This window comes from Hyperoodon ampullatus (assembly GCF_949752795.1).
Source record: "Hyperoodon ampullatus genome assembly, chromosome: 3".
NCBI classification, from domain to species: Eukaryota; Metazoa; Chordata; class Mammalia; order Artiodactyla; family Ziphiidae; genus Hyperoodon; species Hyperoodon ampullatus.
The window spans coordinates 60798954-60824215 of record NC_136916.1 but is presented as its reverse complement, the minus strand read 5'-3'; positions in this window follow the sequence as shown (position 1 = coordinate 60824215).

The following is a 25262-nucleotide window of genomic DNA, read 5'->3' as shown; positions in this document are numbered from 1 at the left end:
CTCGACCACACCCGTAGTATCCTTTCCTGGACAGACTTTCTCATTCTTTTCAATACGGATCCACTGAAGATTTTCCAAAATCTTTAAGTTCTGTGTTCTGCTTCCTTTCCAGTTAACAGTTCCATCTTTAAGTCATTTTTCTCTTCTCACTTTTTACTATGAGCAGTCAAGAGAAACCAGGCCACTCCTTCAACACTTTGCTTAGAAATTGCTTTGGCTAAATATCTAATTTCATCGCTTGCAAGTTCTACCTGCCACAAAACACCAGAACAGGAACAAGCCAAGTTCTTTGCCACTTTATAACAAGCACAGCCTTTCCTCCAGTTTCCAATAACATGTTCCTCATTTCCATCTAAGACCCCGTCAGAATGGCCTTTAACCTCCATATTTCTACCAATATTTTATTCGGGATTACTTAGGTATTCCCTAGGAAGATTGAGCTCCCCTCTTTTCTTTCTCAGCTCTCACCCGAATCGCCTTTAAAAGTCCATTCATGGCAACATAGGCTTTTTCTAGCATGCACTTCAAAACTCCTCCAGCCTCTACCCATTACCCAGTTCCAATGCCACTTCCACGTTTTAGGTATTTGTTATAGCAGCACCACCAATTCTCAGTGCCGATTTTTGTCTTAGTCCGTTTGAGCTGCTAAAACAGAATATCATAGACTGAGTGGCTTATAAACAACAGAAATTGATTTCTCACAGTTCTGAAGGCTAGATGTCCAAGGTCAGAGTGCCAGCACAGTGCCGACCTCTGGGGTGCAGAATTCTCCTTGTATCCTCACATGGTGGGGCAGCAAGCTCTCCCATAACGCTTACAAGGGCACTAATCCTATTCATGAGGACCCCACTCCATCACCTAATCACCTCCCAAAGGTCCCACCTCCAAATACCATCACACAGGGGTTTAGGTTTCAACACACCAACCTGGAGGGCAGGGAGGACACAAACATTCAATCTATCATAGTTGTCCTCTCTGACTCTTGAAATCATGAATGGGGATGATGTAGTAGAGTAAAAGGGTTGTAAATTGCCAAGTGACTCCAACAAAATGATGTTTAGATCTTGGCCAGGTTTTCCATTCATTCAGTCAGTCTTTCAACAAGCATTTTATTGAGCACCTACAACAGGCCATGCTGTATTCCAGGAGGTGGAAATTGGGGAGTGAACAAGACAGGTAAGATACCACCTTCCTGGAGCTGACACCCTAATGGGGGACACAACACAATATAGGTTCACATCTGGCCCAGAAAGACCAAGTCAGAACATAATCCACAGACCTAAGATAAATTAGACTAATCAGACAAGAACATCAAGAACTTCTCCCAAGGGCTTCCCTGGTGGCGCAGTGGTTGAGAGTCCGCCTGCCGACGCAGGGGACGCGGGCTCGTGCCCCGGTCCGGGAAGATCTCACATGCCGCGGAGCGGCTGGGCCCGTGAGCCATGGCCGCTGAGCCTGCGCGTCTGGATCCTGTGCTCCGCAACGGGAGAGGCCACGACACTGAGAGGCCCGCGTACCGCAAAAAAAAAAAAGAAAAGAACTTCTCCCAAGAAGGTGCATATCTAGGCAAACCTGTACACATACTCTTTTCTTGCCTCCCTTCTCTCCTGGACTTCACCTATGAAAAGCCCCTCTAGGAAAGGTTCCAACCAACTCAGTCACAGTTAGATACAAATGGCTGACCTATCAGTCCTCTCAGAAGTATCTGCATTTCATTACTTGTAGACATAAGGAGTTCCTAGATAGGAGAAAGGGATTTTAGGGACCCTCCCAAAGTCATATCATGCATCTGTTTCTCAGGAAATATTAATCACACAACTGCTCTGTTGCAGGACAGCATTGGGCTTGTTTAGGCAACAGTGAATAATTCCTTTACTATGAAACACACAGAGCCTGAAGGGAAGCATGCTTGCTACTGTCCGTTTGTCCCTCCAGATGCTCTGTCCACCCTTCTCCACCCAGCCCTGTTGCCCAGGAGGCTGGCCTTTGAGCACTGCATTAAGGGATTTTTCTGTCTTCTGTCCTTTGGTTGGATTCAGGTTTAGGGAGTCACCAGCAGGAGATGGAGGGGAGGAGGAAAAAGAGGGCCGGGTCCTTATTTCCCTGCTCCCTCCCTGCCTGGCCGCTGGCTGCAGTGTCCTTCTAACCGAAGATCATGGATGGCTCCCTCCGAGGGGTGCTCTTACATGGCTACAGCCTCAGCTTTAGCTGCAGCTCTCTCTCTAACCATCCACACGCATCCCCCTGAAGGTGCCCCTAGCAGGGGTAAAGGCTCCGTGCTGGTGCTCCTCCGCCCCTAGGGGAGGTAGAGTCTACTCACTCATCTCTCCTTAACCGCCCCACTCTAATGGACACAGGATACAAAGCCAGCACTGCTTTCGGATCAGAGACTGACCCTGGGCACCAGCTTCATTTTGAAGATCAGAAACTTCGGAAGGATAGGAAGACTGGTGAACATCCTATAAATGGTGCTTCCTCTGAGAATCAGCAGTGACTCAACCTCCAAATAGAACAAAGCTCAAGGTGGTGATGACTGGTTCAACCCCAGGCCCTTGGGCAGAGAAGGAAAGCCTCTGAACGGCCATGGCTTACCTTTCTGTGTTCAGTGGAGGGCTGTGGGCAGACGAGCTGGAATCCAAGCAGCAGGAGGGAACCCAGGACACTGAGAAAGAAAAACAGCAACAGGCAGGGCTGTGAGTATGTTCCAGGCAGCAGCATCCAGCAGAAGGCGCATCCCCGTCTCATCACTGGAAGGGAGAGCACAGTCCAACCCAGGCCCTGGCTGTGACCCAGTGAAGATGCAAAGGGCCCCACAGGAGAGGAGAGAGCTGCGGGCAGGGCTGTGGCATGAGGCAGACCTGGGATCAAACCTGGGATCAAACCCCACTTTATCGCTTACCAGCAAGGTTTCCAAGTCAGGACTTTAACCTCTTTGAGCCTCAGTCTCCTCCCTTGTAAGATGGGGACACCACAGAAGCTGGCTGGAGGTCTGGGGAGGCCTGTATAAGATAACACACCGTGCCTGGCACAGAGTAAGTGCTCGTGCATGCTTGGTCCTCGTGGAGGTGGTAAGGTCAGGCCAGAAGGGGGGCTGCTTCTCCTAGGGAAGTTCCTCTCCCACATTCCAGGCTTTCCTCGGAACCATTCCTCTGCCCGTCCTTGGGCTTTTAGTGTCCCATATGTTCTCCATGGGTGAGATTAGCTGTGTTAAGCCCCACTGTCACCAGCCCTGATTAGGGCTTGTCATCAAATAAAGAGAAGGTGTAGAAATAGGAGCCAGCTGGCCCCGAGACAGCAGGGTGTGCTAGGAGAGCGTGAAGCTTTGGATTCAAACACATCGAGGCCAGAATCCCAGCTCCGTCATTCCCATCTGGGTGAGCCTGGGTGAGCCAATGTCTCTGAGCTTCAATGTTTTCATCTTCTGTAAGGATCACTGAAGATAACAGAGATGGACACGCCCGGCACAGCTAGTTAGTCAGAGGAGAAACAAGTACTGCCAATTAATTAAATGCCTGAAGTTTCCTGATGTCACATCATCAACAGCACTGTTTGAAGCATCCCAGGAAAAAGGCCACTGGTCCTACTTAGTTGTCTTTTGAATTCTTTTTTTAAGGGTTTAGCCCTGAGGGCAGTTAGGTAACCCAGTGCTTCTCAACCTTCTTGAGGCCTCTAACATAACTGAGAGATGTGAAACATGCCCTTGTCCAAGGAAAACTCACTGTGTAGAGGCGGGCATGAGGACTACCTGTCTGAATCTGGGGGGTAAGGTCTGTGGAGCTAGAAAAGCTCCCACCATCTCTGAGAACCCTAAATTCCACCCTAACCCTCACTGTGCCTGAAAATGAGACCGGTCCTAGCAGACCACACAGAATGGATGTGGCCGGACTGGTTAGAGGCCGTGTGGTGGGAAAAGAAGCAGGGGGAAGGGATATGTACCAAGGTGTTCCATGCATCCTTTTTGTTGCTGTCTTAGAGTTGCACTGAGGTCCCAAAGCTAAGAACCAACGGGATGACATACACACACGTTCCAAAGAGAAGGGCTGCACCGTGTACTCAGGACCAGAAACGGAGGTGCCTCCCTCTGCCCCCACCCATCCTGTCCTGCAGCCCCTCACCCTAAACCTTCAGGCTGAGCAAGGAGTGGGGTGTGGGCTGGAGAATGGGAGAAGTTTGCCAGGGACGCAGGAATGCTGAGCACAGCCCCTCCACCCCCCTTAGGGGAGGAAAAGTTGGAGCTCCTCCCAGCCAAACAAGGAGGGCTACCATTCGAGAGCTTGATCTGGACCCCCTGGGTTTGGGGTATAAGGAGCGGTGCTTGATTTTCCCCTGAAACGTAGTTAAAGGCCAAAACCTGGCTGAAGTGTCTAGGAGGGCGGAGCGGTGCGAGAGGGCTGGGGTGGGAGCGGCCCACGTACCGGGAGCTTACAGGGGCAAGAAAAGCTGGGGTTCTCCCATGGAAAGCAGGACTTAGGTCCTCTGGCAAGGACCTCATCAAAGCAGATTGCTCACCAAAAGACAGGTGATGTGTGGTGCGTATCCACGGGGCCCGGGAGCTGGGGGAGGTGGGATAAAGAGGCAGCCAGTACTTGCACAGCCTGAACCAGGGGATGCACAGCAGGAGATCCCAGTGAGGGGGAGGTTCTCCAAAGGACCAACCAAAGGGCCCTGAGAGGAGAATCCACAACATAGACATCAGACAGCAACACCAGATGACAGCGGGCACCGATGCTATTGAGATCCTCTTTGCCCAGCTATCTGTCCCCTCCCCTGCTCTGTCCTGGAGGAACTAATGAGGACCAGAGGGAGGGGGGCACAGAGGGGAACTAGGAGTGTGAAGAAACAGCCAAGCCCTCTCTTCCCACTACAGGGGTCTGAGGCCAGACCAGGCCCAGGATGGGAGGAAGAAAGAAGCTTTAAATTGGATGAGAGACTGAAGATTTTATATCTGACTAGACTTTCTTTTAATGTAGCATATCTGTACATGAAATCCTTCCAAGTAAGGAATCTATTCAGAAAAATATAAAATCAGTGGTGAAAAGAATCAAAGAGTTGATTTATAACTTGCTGAGGCTCTAGGCCAGTGCTGTCCAAGAGAACTTTCTACAACAATGGAAATGTTCTCTCTCTGTACTGTCCAATGCACAGGCACATGGACCTGTGCTGCTCAGCACACAGGGGGCTAAGGGTGCACACCTGGATGGTGAAGTTACTGATGCCTTAGATTCACCCAAAAAGTACTCAAGGAAAACAAAAACTAAAGCTACTGAAGGAAAACTAAAACTTCTAGAAGGATGGGCATTCAACCATCAAAGCTACTCCCTCCCTCACATACACACATCTTTTGGGGCCTTTTGATACTTGAAAGAGAGACTGCTCATTAAGCCTGCAATGGACCAGAAAACTGCCTAAGCTGTCTTCCAAGCACGGGGCAGGGGTATCTAAAGGAGTGGGTGTGGACACAGTGATGGGAAAAGAACAGTTATTTTTCTAGTTGTTTCCTTACTGGATACAACCTTATGCTCCTTGGTTACATGACCTTGGGCAAAGCACCTCTGCACCTCAGTTTCTTCATCTGTAACATGGGAATAATAGAACCCGCCCTGCCTACCTCAAATGAGTTCATGTGCAAGAAAGCACCTTATGAGGCCATGCCTACAAATCTGAATCATTTGTAACACATTCTGGCACTGTTTACTCATTTAAAAAGAAAACCAGATTGGTGTGGTTTTGTTAAGAAAACAAACAGCAGCTCCAGAAATGCGTTACACCTCAGCCCCTCAAAGTTCTTGGCACACACCTAAGCCACATATTTGTAATGCAATCACGAGCCATTTTGCATAACCACTCATCCCAGGCTGCACTTCCATAACAGTCGGGGGACTTGGAGTGAGAGAGGGAGTGAAAGATGGGAGAAGGGAAAATTCTAGGTTTCCTGTTGTCTTGGAGGGACTGCATTCCAGGGTTGCCTGGTCAACTCTACTCCCAGATATGGTTACAGCTCCTTCCCTCCCCACGTCAGGTGTCTGCCCAAAGGTGTCTCTTCTCCATAAGGCTTCCCTGACCCTACATAAAACTGGACTCCCTCTCCCAGCCCAGCCTATTTCTCTTTCTCCATAGCACTTTCCATTTCACATAGTATGTCTTTATCCACTTAAATTTCTTCCACTGCCCACTAGGATATAAGGTCCATGAGATCAGGGAGTCTGTTTTGTTACTACTTTATCTCCCAGCACCTCGGAAAGTGTCTGCTATATAGGAAGAGCTTAATTCATTGAATTAATGAATGAGGCTTCATCCTCTTATGACCTGTGAAGTTTCAAGATAAGTAGAAATAGTGTGGATTAATGGATTTCAAAATGTCCAAAGTAACTTTGGGAGCTTTGCAAAGCTCTTTTATGAGGGATTTATAAAAATCAGTGTGCTTTTGAGTCTCTACGTGACTTTCCAAAAATTCACTCTCATAGGATTTACACAAGGTCTGGCAGCAGAATGTCTGTTGGTGCTTTTGTTGCAAAAATACTATGCAAGTTATGTTTAGATGTTCAGATGCTTCTTTTCTTCATCAAGCTGGGCCCCAGTGAGGCTAAAATGCATAGGGATACCCAATAAAATTCTTGCTGGAATAAAACCTTAGTTAGTAAATGGGCTCTGCTCTGAATGGAATAGAATAAATTCCCCCAGAGGGGAAATTATTCTTTGGGCTGCGATCACAGCAGCCAGAGCAATATATAACCCCAGGGGCCAGATGAAACTTGGCCAAGGGCTGTAAGGTTCCCACCCCTACTCTGTAGACTCCGTTTTAGGACACCTCAGCCTGCTCACACATACCTGTCTAATTGCTAGTCCATAGCTGTGCCCACACCTCTTTAAAACACTGACAATCTGGCCCAAAGTCTTGTTCTTCCTGACCCAATTCGAAATTAATGTTTGGGGAATGGGAGAGCATGTGTGTGTCTGTGTGTGTGCGACTCGTGTGTTATTCCACTTTGATAGTTTGCTTTGGCAAACTGCTCCCAGCTTGCAACGTTTTGACAGATTGAAGGCTACCAGGGCCTTTGGCAAACAAATCACACTCTCCCCTCCAAGCGGTGCCGGAAGCCACATTTCTAGCGAGACTTTCCGATTCACCTTGCACGAGAAGCAGCCCAACATTTCACACCAATCAGAACAAAAACAACAACAAAAGTTATGCCGTTTACCCATCCCTGTTCTAGATTTTAAGCACTCCAACATTTCATTTCCTGTAGAAAATAATGCCCGCTGAAATTTGGTACAAGATTGACATCACGGAACTGGGACTCTGCCCTTGTGTATTCGCCTGGGCCAACCCCTTCCCACCCACCTCCCCCAATCATCCTTGACTCCAGTGAGGGTGGATCATGTCACAGCCTCTGTGTACCTCGGATTATCTCAATGAACTCAATGCCACTTGAGCATATCAAGTCACAAAACAAGCAAAAGAGCAAAAAGAAAAAAAACCTTACTTTTTTCCTTTTCAGTTAATACAACCCGAGAGATATTTTGGGAGCAACCTGATCATGAATAAAATTATACTGACCTTCACAAAAGAGAGCCAAAATCTTAGCATCGAAGTGAAATCTCCACCTGCGCTCTGAGGATCAAAAATTTTTGCTACGTGTGCATTTTACTGTGTTCAACTCAACCCTCTGCCTTCCTCTGACAGCAGTTAAAGAGTAAAAAGGCAGCAAGAGAAGGAGATGGGTTACAAATGACATTAGCCAGAAGACTACGTCGTTACCACTGATCTCAACGCTTACAAGTATTATTTCATTTACTTGTCAAAACCATCCTATCAGACACTTTGATTATACCCATTTTTCAGGTGAGGAATTTGAGGCATAGAAAGGCTAAGAGTCTTATTGAAGGGCACACACACCTAATGAGTGACAAAGCCTGATTTCAATGCCAGAAGTCAGATTCTTGGCCTGGACCCTTAACCACTGTGCTCTGGGGCCTCCTAGGACACAACACACCTTGAAACCAAGCATTTGCCATTTTATTACATCACTTTTCTTCCGCAGTCTGTATAAGGCTGTGGCTTCACATGTCTGTTTTACTTTCTGTCACTGCTTGCAAAAAATAATCAGAAAATAAGTGGATACAGTAAAACTTCATGCATCCACTCTCACTAGACAACAGTCTAAATTTTAAAATACTTGAAGCTTGCCATTGAAATCCCAAACTTAAAAAAAAATACATTCTGTTTCTTTGCCCTGCTTTCTCATACAGAGTATGCTGCGCTTAAGCAACCTTGTTCAGATGGCTCAGAGTCCCCAGAGCGAGTATTAATCAATTTGTGCAGTATAAGGTGGCGGCCTTGGAGCAGGGCAGCCTGAGAGCACCGTGGAAGCCTGGGGCTTTCTGAATCCAGTCGGCCCTTGGCCGTCTCCTCTCAACCGTCAGGCAGGCTTCGCTTACCTTCCTACAGATGAGCCTGCGCCTCTTAACTCGGCTTCCTTCGGGTCCACCTTGGCCTCAGAAACCGTTAGACAACCAAGCTGCAGCCAAACCAAGATCAAACAGGCTCAGGGAAAAGGCCTGCCTGGCTTTCGTGGAGTAAATGTTTCCATTTTAGAGCATGGACTTATGGACACCTATTCTAATTGCATATTGGTTTTTATTGCTTATTTCCAGGTTCTCAATTCTCACAGCCATTTGCATTTTCTGGACTGGGGTCTCTGGAAAAGTGAGGTGTTCTGTCACAGCACAGCTTTTTTTTTTTTTTTTAAATTTATTTTTGGCTGTGTTGGGTCTTCGTTTCTGTGCGAGGGCTTTCTCTAGTTGCGGCAAGCAGGGGCCACTCTTCATCGTGGTGCGCGGGCCTTTCACTATCACGGCCTCTCTTTTTGTGGGGCACAGGCTCCAGATGCACAGGCTCAGTAGTTGTGGCACATGGGCTTAGTTGCTCCGCAGCATGTGGGATCTTCCCAGACCAGGGATCGAACCCATGTCCCCTGCAATGGCAGGCAGATTCTCAACCACTGCGCCATCAGGGAAGCCCCACAGCACAGCTTTTTAAGACACAAGACCCTTTGATAAATTCCCCTGCTCCATGGTAGGCTTCTTGAGGAAACAGTTCTGATACATCTTTGCAGCAAGCAGAATGACCAGCGCCGTCTTGGTCCAAACTCAGGGCTAATCAATAGCAAGTGAATAAAAGAATGGAAGGAGAGAATGAAGTGAGGGGAGAAAGAAAAATGAGAGAGAGGAAATGCCGGTCACCAAGAAATACAAAGTGCTGCTGTGACCGACACTTTCATCAGGAAAGTGTTTTCTAAGTACATCCCAGAATTCTCTGTTGGAAAAACAGAACTTGGGGAAGGAAAAAGACAATCCTAAAAGGTGGGTTTCTACAAGTTGGAGACATTGATTCTGATCCCGGGGTGGGAGGGGTGTCAATGTTAACCTGAGTCATATAAATTCACTTGAGTATACAAGGAACAGGTAGTTGGCAGCTCAATGATCACACCTTGACTCCATTGAATGCTTTTTGGTACAGAAGGTTCTAGCAAATCCCACAGTCAAGTTCTGAGTGATGAGGATGAGAGCCAGGTGCAGGACTGTGCCAGGCATAAAGAAAAATCAATACTGTCTGAAAGCCTGCCATCATTTTATAGGGGTGGGTTTGCCAGGGCAGTCCTCCAAAAAACTATTTTATTTCCTGCTAGCCTCTATGCCTACCATTCAGATGGCTCCTACCGGGCTTCCCACAAAAGATTCCAGCAGGTTCTTCCTTGGTACACTTGTACTCTTCTGCATCCACCAGATGAGTTGTGTTTATATGGAGTTTAACCATGGTCCCAAAATTGACGATGCCAGGGCTTTGTAATTACATAAAATATTCAAATAGTACACAGGCCCATGAAGCAGAATGCAAAAAGAGATAGTTGGTAGTTGTTTCTACACAAATGAAGCTGAATGCTTTGGAAAGACTCAATAAAGGCAAGTTGCCAAAAAAAACCCCAAAAAACTGGCAAATTAGGTGTGGATGAGACAACTGTAAATGATTAGGGGCAAAAATAATAAAAATCCAGAATCATTCTACACTCAGATTGCTTTGCAAATGTCTTTAGATTCCCATTCCACTTTAAAGAAACCCAGATGGAAACCTCAGATAATGCTTATGGGTGTGGTTTGTGCAAGAAAGACAATCAGGGGTTCACGCTCAAAGAAAAGTCCTTGGCCCCCATATCAAAAACTTGGTGAGTGAATGTACATGTGTTTTAAGTTAAAAATAAACTGTTAAACGTTTGTGTCTGTATCATTTGTATGATCTTCTGCTTTAACCTACTTTTATAGTTAACTGAAGATCCTAATCAGGAAAGAAGAATCTCCTCCTTTTTTTCTCTCACATGAAGGACAATTATTAACTTATTCATTCAATATTCAACAAGTATTTATTAAGCATCAACTGGATAGTGGTTTAGATGCGGGCTACACCAACTCAGCCCTGCCTTATTGACACCTGAAGTTCAATACTTAGGATCCCAGCCTGGCCTCTTCTCTTCCCTCTCCTCCTCTTGCCCCTCCCCATCCCCTCCCACTTGCCCCTTGTCCTCTTGCCCCTCCCACTCCCACTCCTGCCCCTCGTCCTCTTGCCCCTCCCACTCCCACTCCGGCCCCTCGTCCTCTTGCCCCTCCCACTCCCACTCCTGCCCCTCGTCCTCTTGCCCCTCCCACTCCCACTCCTGCCCCTCGTCCTCTTGCCCCTCCCACTCCCACTCCCACTCCTGCCCCTCGTCTTTCCTGTTTTCTTCCGGGCCATATTTCTCCTCCTCCTTCATCCCATTTCTTGATCCCTGGCATAGGGACTCTAATTGATCCCATGACCCTTCCCAATTATCACATATTTCTCTACTCTGAGGGGAGTCTCGGTTTTCGTTCCTCAGCTATCACTACTTTGGGCATTCTCTTTCTCACACTTACAAGTAAACTTTCTCAACCCCCTTCCTTCTTGTTGTTTGTATTCAGGATCTTTTTCAGTTCCCCACGAACAGCCGCCTTTCTCTTTCTCATTTCCTCAATCCCTTCTGGTTGTATTTCTCAGCAAAGTAGCTGACAGGCATTACAGTAATATTACTGTGTGTATCAAGGAAAAGAAAAGCCTTACTTTTCAGAAGACTAAAACCAGACACTTGACCTAGGGCCATCAACCTGTAAAATGATCCAGAACTCTCCTTCGTAAGAGCCATAAAAATCACCATCTAACCCCATGATCCCTCTAATTACATCTGCATTTCTTCAAAAACTACTATTCAAAATAAGAATCCCCCCCCCAATCAACTTTAACCACTTGTTTGGCATTTTCAATAGTTTTGTTTTCCTCTGTGTTTTCATCTCAAAGATAACTTGTATCAACTATACAAAAGCACTCCATGAGGTAAAGAAAGAGCCCCTGACCAAGCAGACTGGCTCTAAAGAGACTTTGTTGGCTGGCCATGGTAGGTGGCCATCTTCACTTATTACACTGCTTCTAGGGAGAAAACTGAGTTTCCTTCCACTCAAGCACTGAAAAAACACACATAGATGTAACTGTGCATACAAAAAAAAAAGGTGAATAATTTGGAGCAAGTCTTTAAGAAATATATACACTTCTGTATTACTTAGTGCCTTTTCCTCTCTAACTTGTAACAGGTGACAAAACTTAATCTAACCTTGACCAATCCTTTGGTCCAAATGGATTTCACCTGCTCTGAGTTTTGCACGGCATCCAAGTCTTGTCCAAGGTTCAATGGCAACTCGCTAACCAGCTCCACCTAGAGTTAAAATCTTAGTGTCTCTTCTGCTACTGGGTTTAACCGTGGTTCTTTTGATTACTACAGATTCTGAGCAGGGCAGAGACACTCTTGCTATGTTAATACTCAGGGCTTCTCCATCTCTTTCAATGACGGGGAGGCTGGCTTTCTGTCTCCCTGTGGCTTGGCAAGAACTGGGGAGGGATTTTTAAACGAAATCTCTGCATATCAGAATTGTGAATCCCCTTAAATGCTTTTTCCTCTCAGGGATTTTCTTGGCAGCTAACTCCCAATTTTTCTCTGGTGTTTTCTCTATAGGTAGAGAAATCCTCCAGCTTTTCCTGTTGATCTTTATGTATTTGGTTGCCTTGATAAGTATTAAAAAGCCCTTAATATTTGTGTTTCTCTGTGTGCTTCTCATCTACCGATTTTATCAAAGACCTCTCACTCTTAAAGTAACCATAGCTCTTTCCCCCAGAACATTTTGAAAAGCATTTAAACAAAAGATACTCTAGTTTTTACGTGGCCCTAGAAACAGAATGCAAAATGGTTTATGAGTACCTGGCTTATGAAGAAGGAGACTTGATGGAAATCTTCAGCTGAGCTCTCCCAAAGACTCTCCCATCCTCATAACTCACATTTTCTTTCCCCAGTCCTTACAGCAGGACTGTTGGAGAAACGTCCTGCTGAGTAGCTCTGTTCAAACAATCCCTTCAGCAAGACCATAATCCTGGAGGCCTGTCAAGACTTCCAGAGTTCTGCCCGGAGGGTACCAAGGCCACATCTAGCTTTCAACAACTCCCACCCTGCTAATTTCTAATATGTGGGCAATTTCTCTGAAATAATGCACAGCTTGGAGGTGAGCCCGCCAAGCCTCCCTTGAAGGGAGATGGCCTCCGTATCACAGATCATTACAGAGATTAACTGCAAGGGCATCAATTAAAATTCCAAACATTAAGAAAAAAAAACTTTGCAAAAGGGACTTCTCTCAAATGAAGCCCTTCTTGTACAGCCTGGGTGGCCACAATTTTGAGGGTCTTCAGTACTCGTAGGGGCCTTTCTGATGGCAGCTAGATTTACACTTGCTTACCACATGGGGAAACTTAGGTTTTATCTGCTGCTCTTTTCAATCCAGTTCAATATATGACTGTGACCTCCACTTCTGTGTCTCCCATTGGGTCCTGGTGTTCAAATATGCTGTGGTCCTAAAGTGACCCAGTGGTCCAACTGCATTTCTCATTCCCCTGTGGTTTTACAGCAGTATGTTGGAGCTTCCACAAACTGGATACATATTTTATGTCTTGAAATATCTTTTAAACTATGTTTTAAACTATGGCTAAAAAAAATGCACCCATGCTAATTTAGATTAGATACCAAAGACTAACCCTGAAGAGACTTGGGCTGCTCTGTTCATGGCTGGATTCTGCAGAAGCCTCAGGATGGAGCTTTTCCTGCCTTCTCTGACCCTTTTTGACACACTTGTTTATGTCATTGATGAAGAAGCTTATAGCTCTGCATGGGTCTTTGGACTGCAGGCCTGCACACGTCAATTCATGTAAAATTATACAGGCAGTTACAGACTAAGCTCACCCACACACACACTACACTCAGTGAAATGCTAGGCATGGGTCTAAGAGCATCTGCCTGGCAAATGCTCTAGCCCTGGTTGGGCCATCACATGTGGCACCGTCATAATAACATATTACAGACCATTTTACTTTTCAGTGTAAGTTCTGGGCATTTGGGACTAACATATAGTTAAGGGGGGAAAAAACAACTACAAGATATCCTTAGTGACTCAACTTTGAAACAAAAAGTTCTTCCTTTCCCTTTCTAGATTCTGAATCAATTTCTTTAAAGAGTATCCTGAGATTGCAAAATGAATGAGCTGCATTGAAGAACTGTTACCAATTGCCATTACTTACCTGTATGGATCAAGATTTTCTTAATACTATGCAGCTAAAACCAGTCGCAAAATAAACTAGATGCTGAGACTAATGTACAAGCCATCATCCATAAATCTGATTTCAAATTTTGATGTTTATCCAAACAGACTCATTAATCTCATAGTGTGTAAATATTACAAACTCAAACATCTAAAATAAATTTCTCTTAATAAAATGCTGCCGTTGGCTATTTATATGTTGAGATTTTTACATAGGATTTTGATTGAAGAATTTTTAAAGGGGTCTATCATCTTAAGGAAAGTTTGAAAACAGCCTCGATTCTAGAGCACCAAGCCCTTTCCCTGACTCTGCACTGAGGGAAATGAGCACCAGGAGTTAAGCACTGATTTTCTGATTTGCATATAGAGACGATACTACTTGTTCTACTTACTTTGCATGGTTGATATCTGTATCAAATATAACATACAGGTGTGTCATAGAGGTTTTGAACAGAAGGGACAAGAGAGGTCACCTTCTAAATACACTGGATCAATTAAGTCACAGTCTGTGGGGATACAGCCAGAGGACAATATTTTCTAAAGTTTTTCAGGTGATTCTATTGTGCAACCATGATAAATACACACCAATCCAGTGACATCTTTACTTAAAAAAAAAAAAAAAAAAATCTGGGCTTCCCTGGTGGCGCAGTGATTGAGAGTCCGCCTGCCGATGCAGGGGACACGGGTTCGTGCCCCGGTCCGGGAGGATCCCACATGCCGCGGAGCGGCTGGGCCCGTGAGCCATGGCCACTGAGCCTGCGCGTCCGGAGCCTGTGCTCTGCAACGGGAGAGGCCACAACAGTGAGAGGCCCGCGTACCGCAAAACAAAAACAAACAAACAAACAAACAAACAAAAATCTGAGTCCTAGATCTTTCCTAGCAAATAGCAGAGCACAGCATCGAACTTAAGTCACTCGAATCTCAGTCCAAATACCTCTCACCACAGCACACAGTTCCCCAGGCCTCAGCAGCCTTTGTGAATAAAAAACTTACTACACATATGTACACAGCATATAAAAAATATCTGTGAGATGCAGGCCCTCAAGGCTAGTTATTATAAGAAATATACAGTAAAATTCAAATATCAAATTTCTTATTTCCCTGTTCTCTTTTTAAAAGGTTCTCCACTTACCTGAAAGACTCCAGGAAACCGGAAACCATGATGCTGGGTATCCCAGGAAAAGCAAGGGCTCCTCAGAGATGTTGCCAATCTTCTGCAGATGGGGGTGGCACTCAACTCCTACAGAAGAATAACAATGCTATTTTTAGCATGGTTTGCTTAGGAAGATTCTAGAGCCTAAGATTCTGCAGCTTAAGTTGGCCAATTAAACCGGAAGTGAGCAAATGGAAGACATTAGGACAAAAATACCATTGCCCAGTTATGCCCAATTATGGTTACCAGATTGCCCAAATGAAAGCAGATTATGTATGAACATGAGGTAACAAATTTACAGGACACTCAGCACAGTGACTGACCCATAGAAAATGTTTAATAAACTCCCATCAGTATGACTACCTCAGATTCTAAGCTAAGAGCAGAGTTGGCATTAGGCAAATGCGCGTTGGAAATCTTGCGCCATCCATTAAAGGCTACTTGACCACAGGAAAGTCATTTCACCTCTATGTCTTGGTCTCTCCAACTGTACAGTAGGGGTAAAAATACAGCCTAACCATAAAAAGAAATGATGTCTGGATACATGCTACAAGACAGACGAACCATGAAAATATTACACAAGTGAAAGAAGCCAGATGCAAAAGGCCACTTATTATATGATTCCATTTACAGGAAATGTCCAGAATAGGCAAATCTATAGAGACAAAAAAATACATTAGTGGTTACCAAGGTCTGGAGGGTGGGGAGGGGCTAATTCGAGGGTCTGAGGTTTCCTCCTGGGGTGACAACAATGTTCTAAAATTAGATTATGATGATGATTGCACAACCCTGTGAATACACTAAGGAAAGTTTAATTGTACATATTAAATTGGCGAAGTGTATGGTATGTGAATTACATCTCAATAAAACTGTTCAAAAAATATGGCCTAAAGAACTGTGGCAGATTATGAAGATTAAATGAATGGACACATGTCATATGCTTAGCTCAGTGCCTGGAACAGAGGACGCTCAATTAAAAGTAGCTCTGCAGAATTCCCTGGTGGTCCGTGGTTAGAACTAGGCGCTTTCACTGCGGTGGCCCGGGTTCAATCCCTGGCTTGAACCCCAGAGTTTTCCAAAATCATTGGTTTCCAAATTCTTCTCAGGACTGCAAATTTCCTTCTCACTAGAAACGGGAGATGGGGGATATATTACAAGGACTTAACGAAAAGACAGTCAGGAGAATCAGAAAATTCCATTTGCAGGGGGAAATAAGATGTTTCAGGTTACCACCAGCCCTTTCTGGGGGTTATTAAGAAAATCAAGCCTCTTGAATATAATCACCCCTAATTAGCCATCAGCAACTCATGAAATTACTCATGGTATTGAAGACCCTTAAATTCTTGGGTCTCAGCCAAAAGTTACACTGAGATCCACCAGGAAGAAGGCCAACAAGTGCAAATTGGAACAGTTAAAACTCCTCTGAATCCGAGGCACGGTCTTCTTGCTCTTGGCTGGGAAGCGGATATGCACAAAGACAGGATTTAACTTGGGAGTCAGATGAGATCTTTGCCAAGCTCCTGATAATGATCAACTAATCAGTAATTATTTACTCATGTGGGGTGCTCAGGTCCTCTCCAAGGTGCTATGGAATTCAAGAGATGAGGCAATGCAGAGTCTTGCTTTACAACCTAGCTTACATGGATAAGATTTAGGGACATGGAATTGTGTGGGGAAAGGTTGGTGTTATCCAGAACAACACAGGGTAAATAGTGTTATACAGAGACCTTGAGCATAAATCAAGCTAGTTCAAGAGAAGGAGAATCACTAGAGAGGGCTGGTCAGGTATCAGCAAGGAAGATGGGTCTGAAAATCAGCCCTTAGCCTATGTGGGTTACAAAAGAACAATCCAAAGTGTTTGGTAAGAGTGTACATATTGTAATCTGAAAGACCTGGATCTAAGACTAATACCTCCATTTATTAAGCAGGTGACCTTAGGCAATTAACCCTTTTGGCTTTCAGTTTCCTCATCTGTAAAATGGGGATACTGTCTATAACTACCTCATAGGGTTGTTGTGCATATCAGATATTTATTGAGACTCCAGGACCTAGGTGCTAGATACACACACACACACACACACACACACACACACACACACACACACACACATGCCAGGCATGGTCCCTGCCTTCAAGGAAATTACAATCTACAATCTACAATCTAGATGCTAGAGGGCTACACATGTTAAAGAAACTGAAACATAAATAAGTATAAAAATAAATTGTGATAAGACCCATGGAAGCCAAGAAGAAAGTGCAAGGTGCCTCAGAAAGTATACTGGGCAGTAGTCAGAGAAGGTCCCTCTGAGGAAGACCTTTATGCTGGGCCTTGAGGGGTGAGCAGGAGTCAGGCAGGTGAAGAGGGAGGGGGGCATCCCAGGGAGGGGGAATCGCACATGTAAAGGCATGTGAGGAACAGGGAGGAAGAAGGAAGGAAGTAGTGTGGTGGGAACGTAGCAATCCAAGGAAACCCCAGGAAGAGCTGACCCCCTACTGAGAGGTAAAATCCCCAGAATGTGGAAAATGAATGGGTATGGGGGGCAAGGGAAAAAGAGGTCTCAAAGGGGACCCCCTCCACCCCCTCCAGATTTCTGGTGGACTGAGGTGGCAAAAGGAGGTGCTAACTGAGCTTTCTTAGTTTTGTCAGGAAAGGAAGGGCAACGCTGAGGGAAGAGGGTGTGCTATAAAGCAGTGGTTTCCAAATCTGACAAGATGTCAACCAGAAAAACATCTTAAATTATCAGAACAGTTTGAAAATAGATTTACAACCGCTGCTGATAAACATGAACCTCGTTCTGTGTATTTTGCCTTCAGATATTTGCTGATGATAGAATGAAGCCATCACAATTAGCATGTCGCTTTAAAATATGGTTCCTTTCACCTTTATGTCACCCTTTTACAATTTATATTTTGAGTGTATGTTTTATGTGGTCACATCATACATTGATAGGTTAAAAAAATAACCAAACATAGATTAGCATTGTATGCTCAAACATTTTTTACTGATGGGGTGTGCAATCAAAAAAAATTTGTGGAGGCCATTACTCTTGAATATTTTTTTGACCAACTTCTTGTCAGATTTGACTGGTCACTTTTATCTTATGAAATGGTTGATGAGCATGTCCTGGAAGAGCTGGTAGCAGCCCTGCCATTTCCTGATATTCACTTGGGTCTCTATGATTGTAATAGGGAAGAACAAATCTGACTCCATGTTGGATCTGTTTCTTTAACTTTTGTATTCTATTGCTTTTTCTACAAATTAATCACTCAAGGGATGTTGCCTAGAGCTTAAAGTATCCATAATGGCCCATTCTCCAGGAACCCTGCCTCCCATGCCTGAGTGTTAAGTTAAAATACCTTTGTTTAGCTCACAGGAAACTTCCTGACCAGGCCTACCTGTGAATGGCTGCAGGAAGAAAGAAATTAACACATCCCCTCTGGAGTCTGGCCGGAACCAGGAAATATTGCTAACAACTTATCACCTTTTTTACATTACCTCCTCACCTCCCCTTCTTTGTTCTATAAAAGGAACTAGCGCCCAAACCTGGGTAAGATGGTTCTTTGGGACACGAGTCCACCATCTTCTCGTCTGCTGGCTTTCGGAATAAAGTCGCTATTCCTTGCCCCAACAGCTCATCTCTCGATTGATTGGCCTGTCCTGCAGTGAACAGTACGAGCTTGGACTTGCTAACATGATTACTATGTGCTAAATCAGCTCTGCTTTTCAAACTGTGGGTCACAACTCATTAGTCTGTCATGAAATCAACTGCATGAGTCATGACCTGCACTTTTTTAAATGAAATAGAAAGAACAAAAAAAGAAAATGCCAGCATTTATCACACACAGTAAGGCTAAGTAAGTACGTCTCACTGTGGCTACTGGTCAGAAAAGTTTAAAAGCCCTGGTTCTGGAGGATCAGAAGGCAGTGCAGGATTCTCATCGTGATGAAGGAGTAAAGGCGAAGACACGTTATCCAAGCCCTGGCAAGCACCAGGAGAATTTTGACGAGATGGGGAAGAAAGAGCCCTTGTAGGTTCTGGAGAAGGGAGGGGCCTGATGAAAGTGAGGTTTCCCGAAAATCCATTTGGCAACAGCGCCGGGGATTGAGTAAACATGCTATCTGTGGAGCGAGTCACCTTTGGGGGTTTGCTCCTGTTGATTTATAACCTTTCTTGACAGTGAACAAAAAAATCGAACGATCTAGTTTCTGTTAAAACATATGTTCCCTGGCCAATGGAGGCCCCACCGGCTCTCCTTTCCACAAAGACCCTGCAGGAAGGCTGGACAAGTCACCTGATTTGGTTCAGGCCAAAGTCACAGTCCCCACACACCTGGGGAACAGGAAGGATGTGACAGGAGGCACGAAGGCTTGGGATGGAGGGGACGGAAAGAGGGGCCACAACAGATGTAACCCAGGGCAGGAGCTGGCTTCCCTGACCCCAAAAGAGGCCACCGTGCCCTGGACATTGGCGCTGTTGTGCTGCCCCTTTCCCACAGGCCACCTCTGAGTATCCTTCCTGCCCCTTCTCCTCTTGGCCCGGCCAGAACCCCTGGAAGACGCCCCCTGATTTCAGTGCACCCTAAAGAGAAGGGTCTGATCAGCCTCTCAGGTCTGGGTTCAGAAAGACCACCTCGCGGCCACATCCCAACCACAGACCCCAGATCCCCCTCCTGCCCTCCCCACCGTCACGCACAGGCTTCTCCCCCAGAAATATCGTCTCTCAGGACCCCAGCCCACTGTGTGCAGCATCCCCACCTGACTGGTCCAGTTGTCTGTGGACCAAAGTACCAGGATGTCAGCTCCCAACATCAGTGCGTCCAACCTACCTTTGTCTTCCATTAACAGGAAAGTGGAAGAAAAGTCAAGAAAGTCAGGAATCAACTTTTACTACACTACACACCTGATATGCGATATAAGCATGTTATTTAATTCTCATAGCAAAACTTAGGCCACACGACGGATGGAGGGTAGGGCTTGGACTTGAATACAGACCACCAACCACAGGGCTTCTCCTCTTTTCACTTTATTAGACTCACTACCTCCCACCTGGTAGAGAATCATAGCTAGACACTCAACAAATGAATGAATGGATGGATGGATGCTACCCCAAGGGGACTGGGTGTACCTCACCTCTTTGCTGGGAGATGAAACATTTCAGGACATGACTTGATTGTGCCATGAACATCACCTACAGCAAAGTGAGCCGAGATGAGCAATTTAATAACCTATTATTTCAGATAAGAATAATAATAATGTAGCTGGGGACTCAAGCAAACATCTACTGAGTGTTTACCATGTGTCAGACGGTTTTCTAAGTGCTTTATATTAACTCATTTTATTCTCACAACAACCCCATGAAGGAGATGCCATTGAGAAATGGAGGTACAGAGAAGTTAAATAACTTTTCCAAAGTCACCCAGCTAGTAGGTGGGAAAGTCACAATGCAAACCCAGGCAGCCTGAGCCTAGAGTTTATGCACTTAACCATCATTTGATACTGCCTTCTACCCACACATGAACAGGGCTGGCTTAAAGGATCAAAACAGAGTCTGTGTCTGCTGCTGGTCCACATCTTTTCCCAGGTGTCACCTCGAGTACTAGTTTAGAGATAAAGGAACACTCTAGGTCTCAATGGATACGTTGAATGGATTCCTGAAGTCACAACACATCAGAGTGGTCCCATGTCTCCTGTAGGGTTGGGACCAGTGATCCTGAAGTCCTTGAACATTTGTATGTGGGGCAATCAGGTTACCAGCTAATGAGCTTTCAATACCTACTGAGTTAGGAAGCTTCGTGCCAGATACTACATATGACAAGGGGGGGAACCCTGCCCTTGAGAAGCTTACACTCTTACTGAGGCAGACGAATAAATACAAAAATACATAAATGAATATTTCTTTCACAACGATACATTACCCTAGACTGAGTGCCCAATGGCTGGTACAGGCAAAAGGAATGCCAACAGTCCAAGGAAGTAAATAGCACAGTGGAGTTTTTTTTTTTTTGCGATACGTGGGCCTCTCACTGCTGTGGCCTGTCCTGTTGTGGAGCACAGGCTCCGGACGCGCAGGCTCAGCAGCCATGGCTCACGGGCCCGGCCGCTCCGCGGCATGTGGGATCTTCCCGGACCGGGGCACGAACCCGCGTCCCCTGCATCGGCAGGCGGACTCTCAACCACTGTGCCACCAGGGAAGCCCAGCACAGTGGACTTTTATTATTAGCAGTTACTTTATTCTTTTGAGAAAGAAATATCCTTTCTCAAAAGAGTCACCATTAACAATACAGTGGGCAAATTTGCCAGACAACAATGGGAGGTACAGGACAGGGTCTAGAAGCTTAAAAGAGAAAGGATTATCATCTCTTTTAACAGATACCAGGCATGCTCGCTCTTATGTTCTGTTTACGCTTGTCCCTCACTGGTTGGGGAGCTTCTCAAGGCCAGGGATAAGTCATTCATCTTTTCATCTTTACTCATCTTTGCCTGGTACAGAGTGGCCCTGCAATAAAAGTTTGATGAATGAATGAAGGATGAACAGCACGTGTCTCCAGTAGCCTTTTACTTCTTAGGAAGCGGGCCCATGTCTGATTTCTCTCTAGGTGCTATTGCTGGTGCTCAGTAAATGGCTACAGACTGCCCTAGAGAAAGAACGAAGACACCGGCCCACTGCAGATGTGTGCTGCCTCCGCAGAGGGTCCGAGCCTCCCAAGCCCTCTGCTGGCCATCATCACTCGCCACAGCCCTTTCAGGAAATCCTGCCTCAGGCAGCAGGGTATTCAGGAAAGCTGACCTTGGAGCCCCAACCCCCCCGGTTACCTTTCCAGTCTCCCCCTACTGACCTGAGGCCAGAGGCATGTTCTCCTGACACTCCCTCTACTCTCAATATTTGGTCTTTTCTCCTACCCCTTGCAAAGCCCATCCTTTTTTCCCATCACATTCAAACCCAGCCACAGAACTCATTTCTTCCCATTAGAACCTCCATTCTGCAAACTGACTGGCTTTCCCAGAGCTTCCTGAAAACCCAGAGAATCTGAATTAGGTAAAAATGTTAAGAAGATCTTAAACCTCCCTGGATACTATTAAGCAAACACATTACAGTGGGTTTTGCTAACTCATTCAAGGAAACACCTTACTTCTCCTTTCTTCCCTGGAGAAACTAGGTAATCAGCACAGATGAGTCAAGGATTTCAGTGCAAACTACATCATTTTCATGGTCATCAACACTGATGTGGTGTATATTTGTTTTCAGTCCTAAAAAACGCTTCCCAGGTAACTAAGGAAAACAGTCAAGGGTAGAAATATCAGGCGGGCAAGATATTTTCAATAAATGAGCCATTTGTTCCTGCTTCTGTATAGAGTTGCTTTTTCTATTTCGGATGACATGATACTGCAGATCGAAGGGAGAAATGCATTTGGAGTAAGAGCGCTTTCTCTTCTCCAAATATTACTTAGTCACTTGATTTACAGCACTTGTTCAACTTGGTTAAATTTCTTTACTTCTGTGTAAGTCGCATATGCAAAACTCCAACCTAGCAACTGCCACAGTGTATCATCATGATCTGTGCTTTCCTTTCCTCCCTATAACAGGACACTACGGAAGAGTAAAGACTTTTCTCAAAGACTTATTTTTTATATTCCTGGTGCCTAGAACAGCAGCTGGGGGCCCAACAGGTGTTCTGTGATGACAGAGAGAACTTAACATTCAATCTCACTCGGAGGACATTCTCTTCAAGCATGACCATACTACATTTCTAACGTACTGATGCCCAGCCCACAATCTGAATAGAGACTTTCCTGTTTTGTAGTGACTGCTAATTGTTTCTGAAATTAACACCATCAGTGACCTTCTCTGCCCTACTTGGACACACGAATAAACAGCTGTGATGTGATGCAGGCCACCCTACCTAGGAATCGAAGATACCTAGAGACATACTCCAGCCTTCTTCCCCACTCAGACTCAACCCCTCCCCAGCATCCTCTGCCAAGAGTGACTTGTAATCCCTGGATTGTAGTCATCAAAGGAAACAAGATCAGACTTCCACAGCCTGAGCTCTGCACAGGAAACACAGATTTTCTGATGTGCTACCCAGGCCTTCTCTAAGGTGATGATGCATCTCATTTCAAAAAGCAATATATTCTGCAGCCACCTTTGGTCAAAGGCAGGTGGCCATAAGACTAATAGCAGCTTTGGCTCAGGCTGAGCTCCCCTCCTGGTCCACCTTCCCCTCCTTTTGATATAAGGTCCTGGCATCTACAAATGGCCTCTTGGCACTCTGGCAAACATCTGTTTACATCTATGTATGCACCACACACACGTACAAACACACACGTCGGGGAAGTGGGTATGCCACGTGCACTAACACTAAAAGGCAAACTCACAGACAGCAAGCATCAAATTCATCCACAAGATAGGTCTAGGTGAGACTTCAAGGCTGGGTGGAACATAGCTAATATGATACAGTCTTTTAGAAAAAAACTGTCTATACAATTGCACATGTTTATTGACGAAAAATTGAAAACTACAGGAAAACATAAAGAGGAAAGCTATAATTACTCACAGCCTCACATTCTAGGTTAACCACTCTGAATGCTTTTGGTGTTCTTCCTTCTGGTCTTTTTTCTATGCTTAATGCTTAGCTATATTATCTGTCTATGCTACATATACAAAATCACTTACACAGTTTTGCATTCTATTTTTGACTTTAAATCATAAACATCTCATTTAATCACTGTATAATAGTTCACCCCATGGAAGCTGGATAACATATCTAAGTAGTTCCCTTATTGTTGGAATTTGTGATGAGTATCTTTATAGGAAATTCTTTACCTGTTTCTCTGCTTAGATCCTTATGGTAGATTCCTAAAACCAGAATCACTAAGCCAAAAGGTATGACTATTTAAGGTCCTCCTTACATATGGGTTGTTTTCGAAAAGAGCATACCCACCTAAAATCCCAATGTAGTGGATGAAATAAACATATGTGCCAATAATGATAGCATTATAATCTTTTTAAATTTGATCCATAATTAGTTAGGGTGGGCTAAGAGCTGCAACAAACCATCCCAGAGTTTCAAAGCCTTAACACAACAAAAAGGTTTTGCTCAATTCATTGTCTGATGTGGCTTGGAAGGGGCACACTGCTCCACACAGGCATGCAGGCATCCAGGGACCCAGTTTCTTTTCATCTAGAGGCTCCACCATTGTCTAGAGCCTCGGAATCCTCAGCTGTTTTTTTCCTACTTTCCAGCCCGTGAACAAACAAGGGAAAAGAGAAAGCATGGGGGATTGAGCTAACAGCTTTGAGAAGCTGTTAACAAATCACTGCCACTCATATTCTATTAGTCATATGGCCATACCTAACTGCAAGAGCGTGTGGAAAATGTGGTCTGTCCATACTCCTAGGAAACCTTTGAGTAATAACTTTGCTTGGTACAGGGTGGGCATTCAGTGTGTTAGTCACAATAGGCCAAAAAAAAAAAAAAAAAGTAAATCATTTTAACTGTATTCCTTCAATTACCAGTAAAGTTGGAATCGTTTTTCATTTTTATTAGTCATGTGTACTATCTCTTCTGTGCATTTTTTACCTCTTTTACCAGTTTTTCAGTAGAGCTCATAATGTTTTCAGTTGATTTTTAAGAAGCTGTTTCTATATTAAGGACATTGACCCTTATTTTGTCAAGTTCTTTCAGTTTGATTTTTGTCTTTTAATTTTGCTTGTAACTTTTATGCAAATAAGTTTTCATTTTGTCTTTAAATCTATCCATTATTTCCTTTGTGACTTTTCTGATTGACATCTCATCACAGAATCACAAAGCACACAAAAACTGGGAGATTCCAACCCAACTCTCCAAATCCATTATTTTGTAAGTATGATTCACAGATGAATAAACTGATTGCTCAATGAAATAAGCTGACTGGTGCAAAGTATCGCAGCTAATTAGAGGCAAAGCTCTGACTAGAGATTTTTTTTATTGCAGTATAATTGCTTTACAATGGTGTGTTAGTTTCTGCTGTACAACTAAGTGAATCAGCTATATATATACATATATCCCCTCCCTCTTGGACCTCCCTCCCACCCCACCCTCCCATCCCACCCATCTAGGTCATCACAGAGCACCGAGCTGAGCTCCCTGTGCTTTACAGCAGGTTCCCACTAGCTATCTATTTTATACATGGTAGTGTATATATGTCAATCCTAATCTCCCAATTCGTCCCACCCTCCTCTTCCTCCCACCATGTCCACATCAGACTACAGATTTTTAATTTTTATTGAGTGTATAATACCTGACAGACTGCGCTGAACACTTTTCAAACATTACTTTACGAGGTAGGTGCTACTGATATATCCATTTTACACAGAAGGAAACTGAGGCCGCGAGCAGTGAAGCACTGTGTCCGAGGTCACCAGAA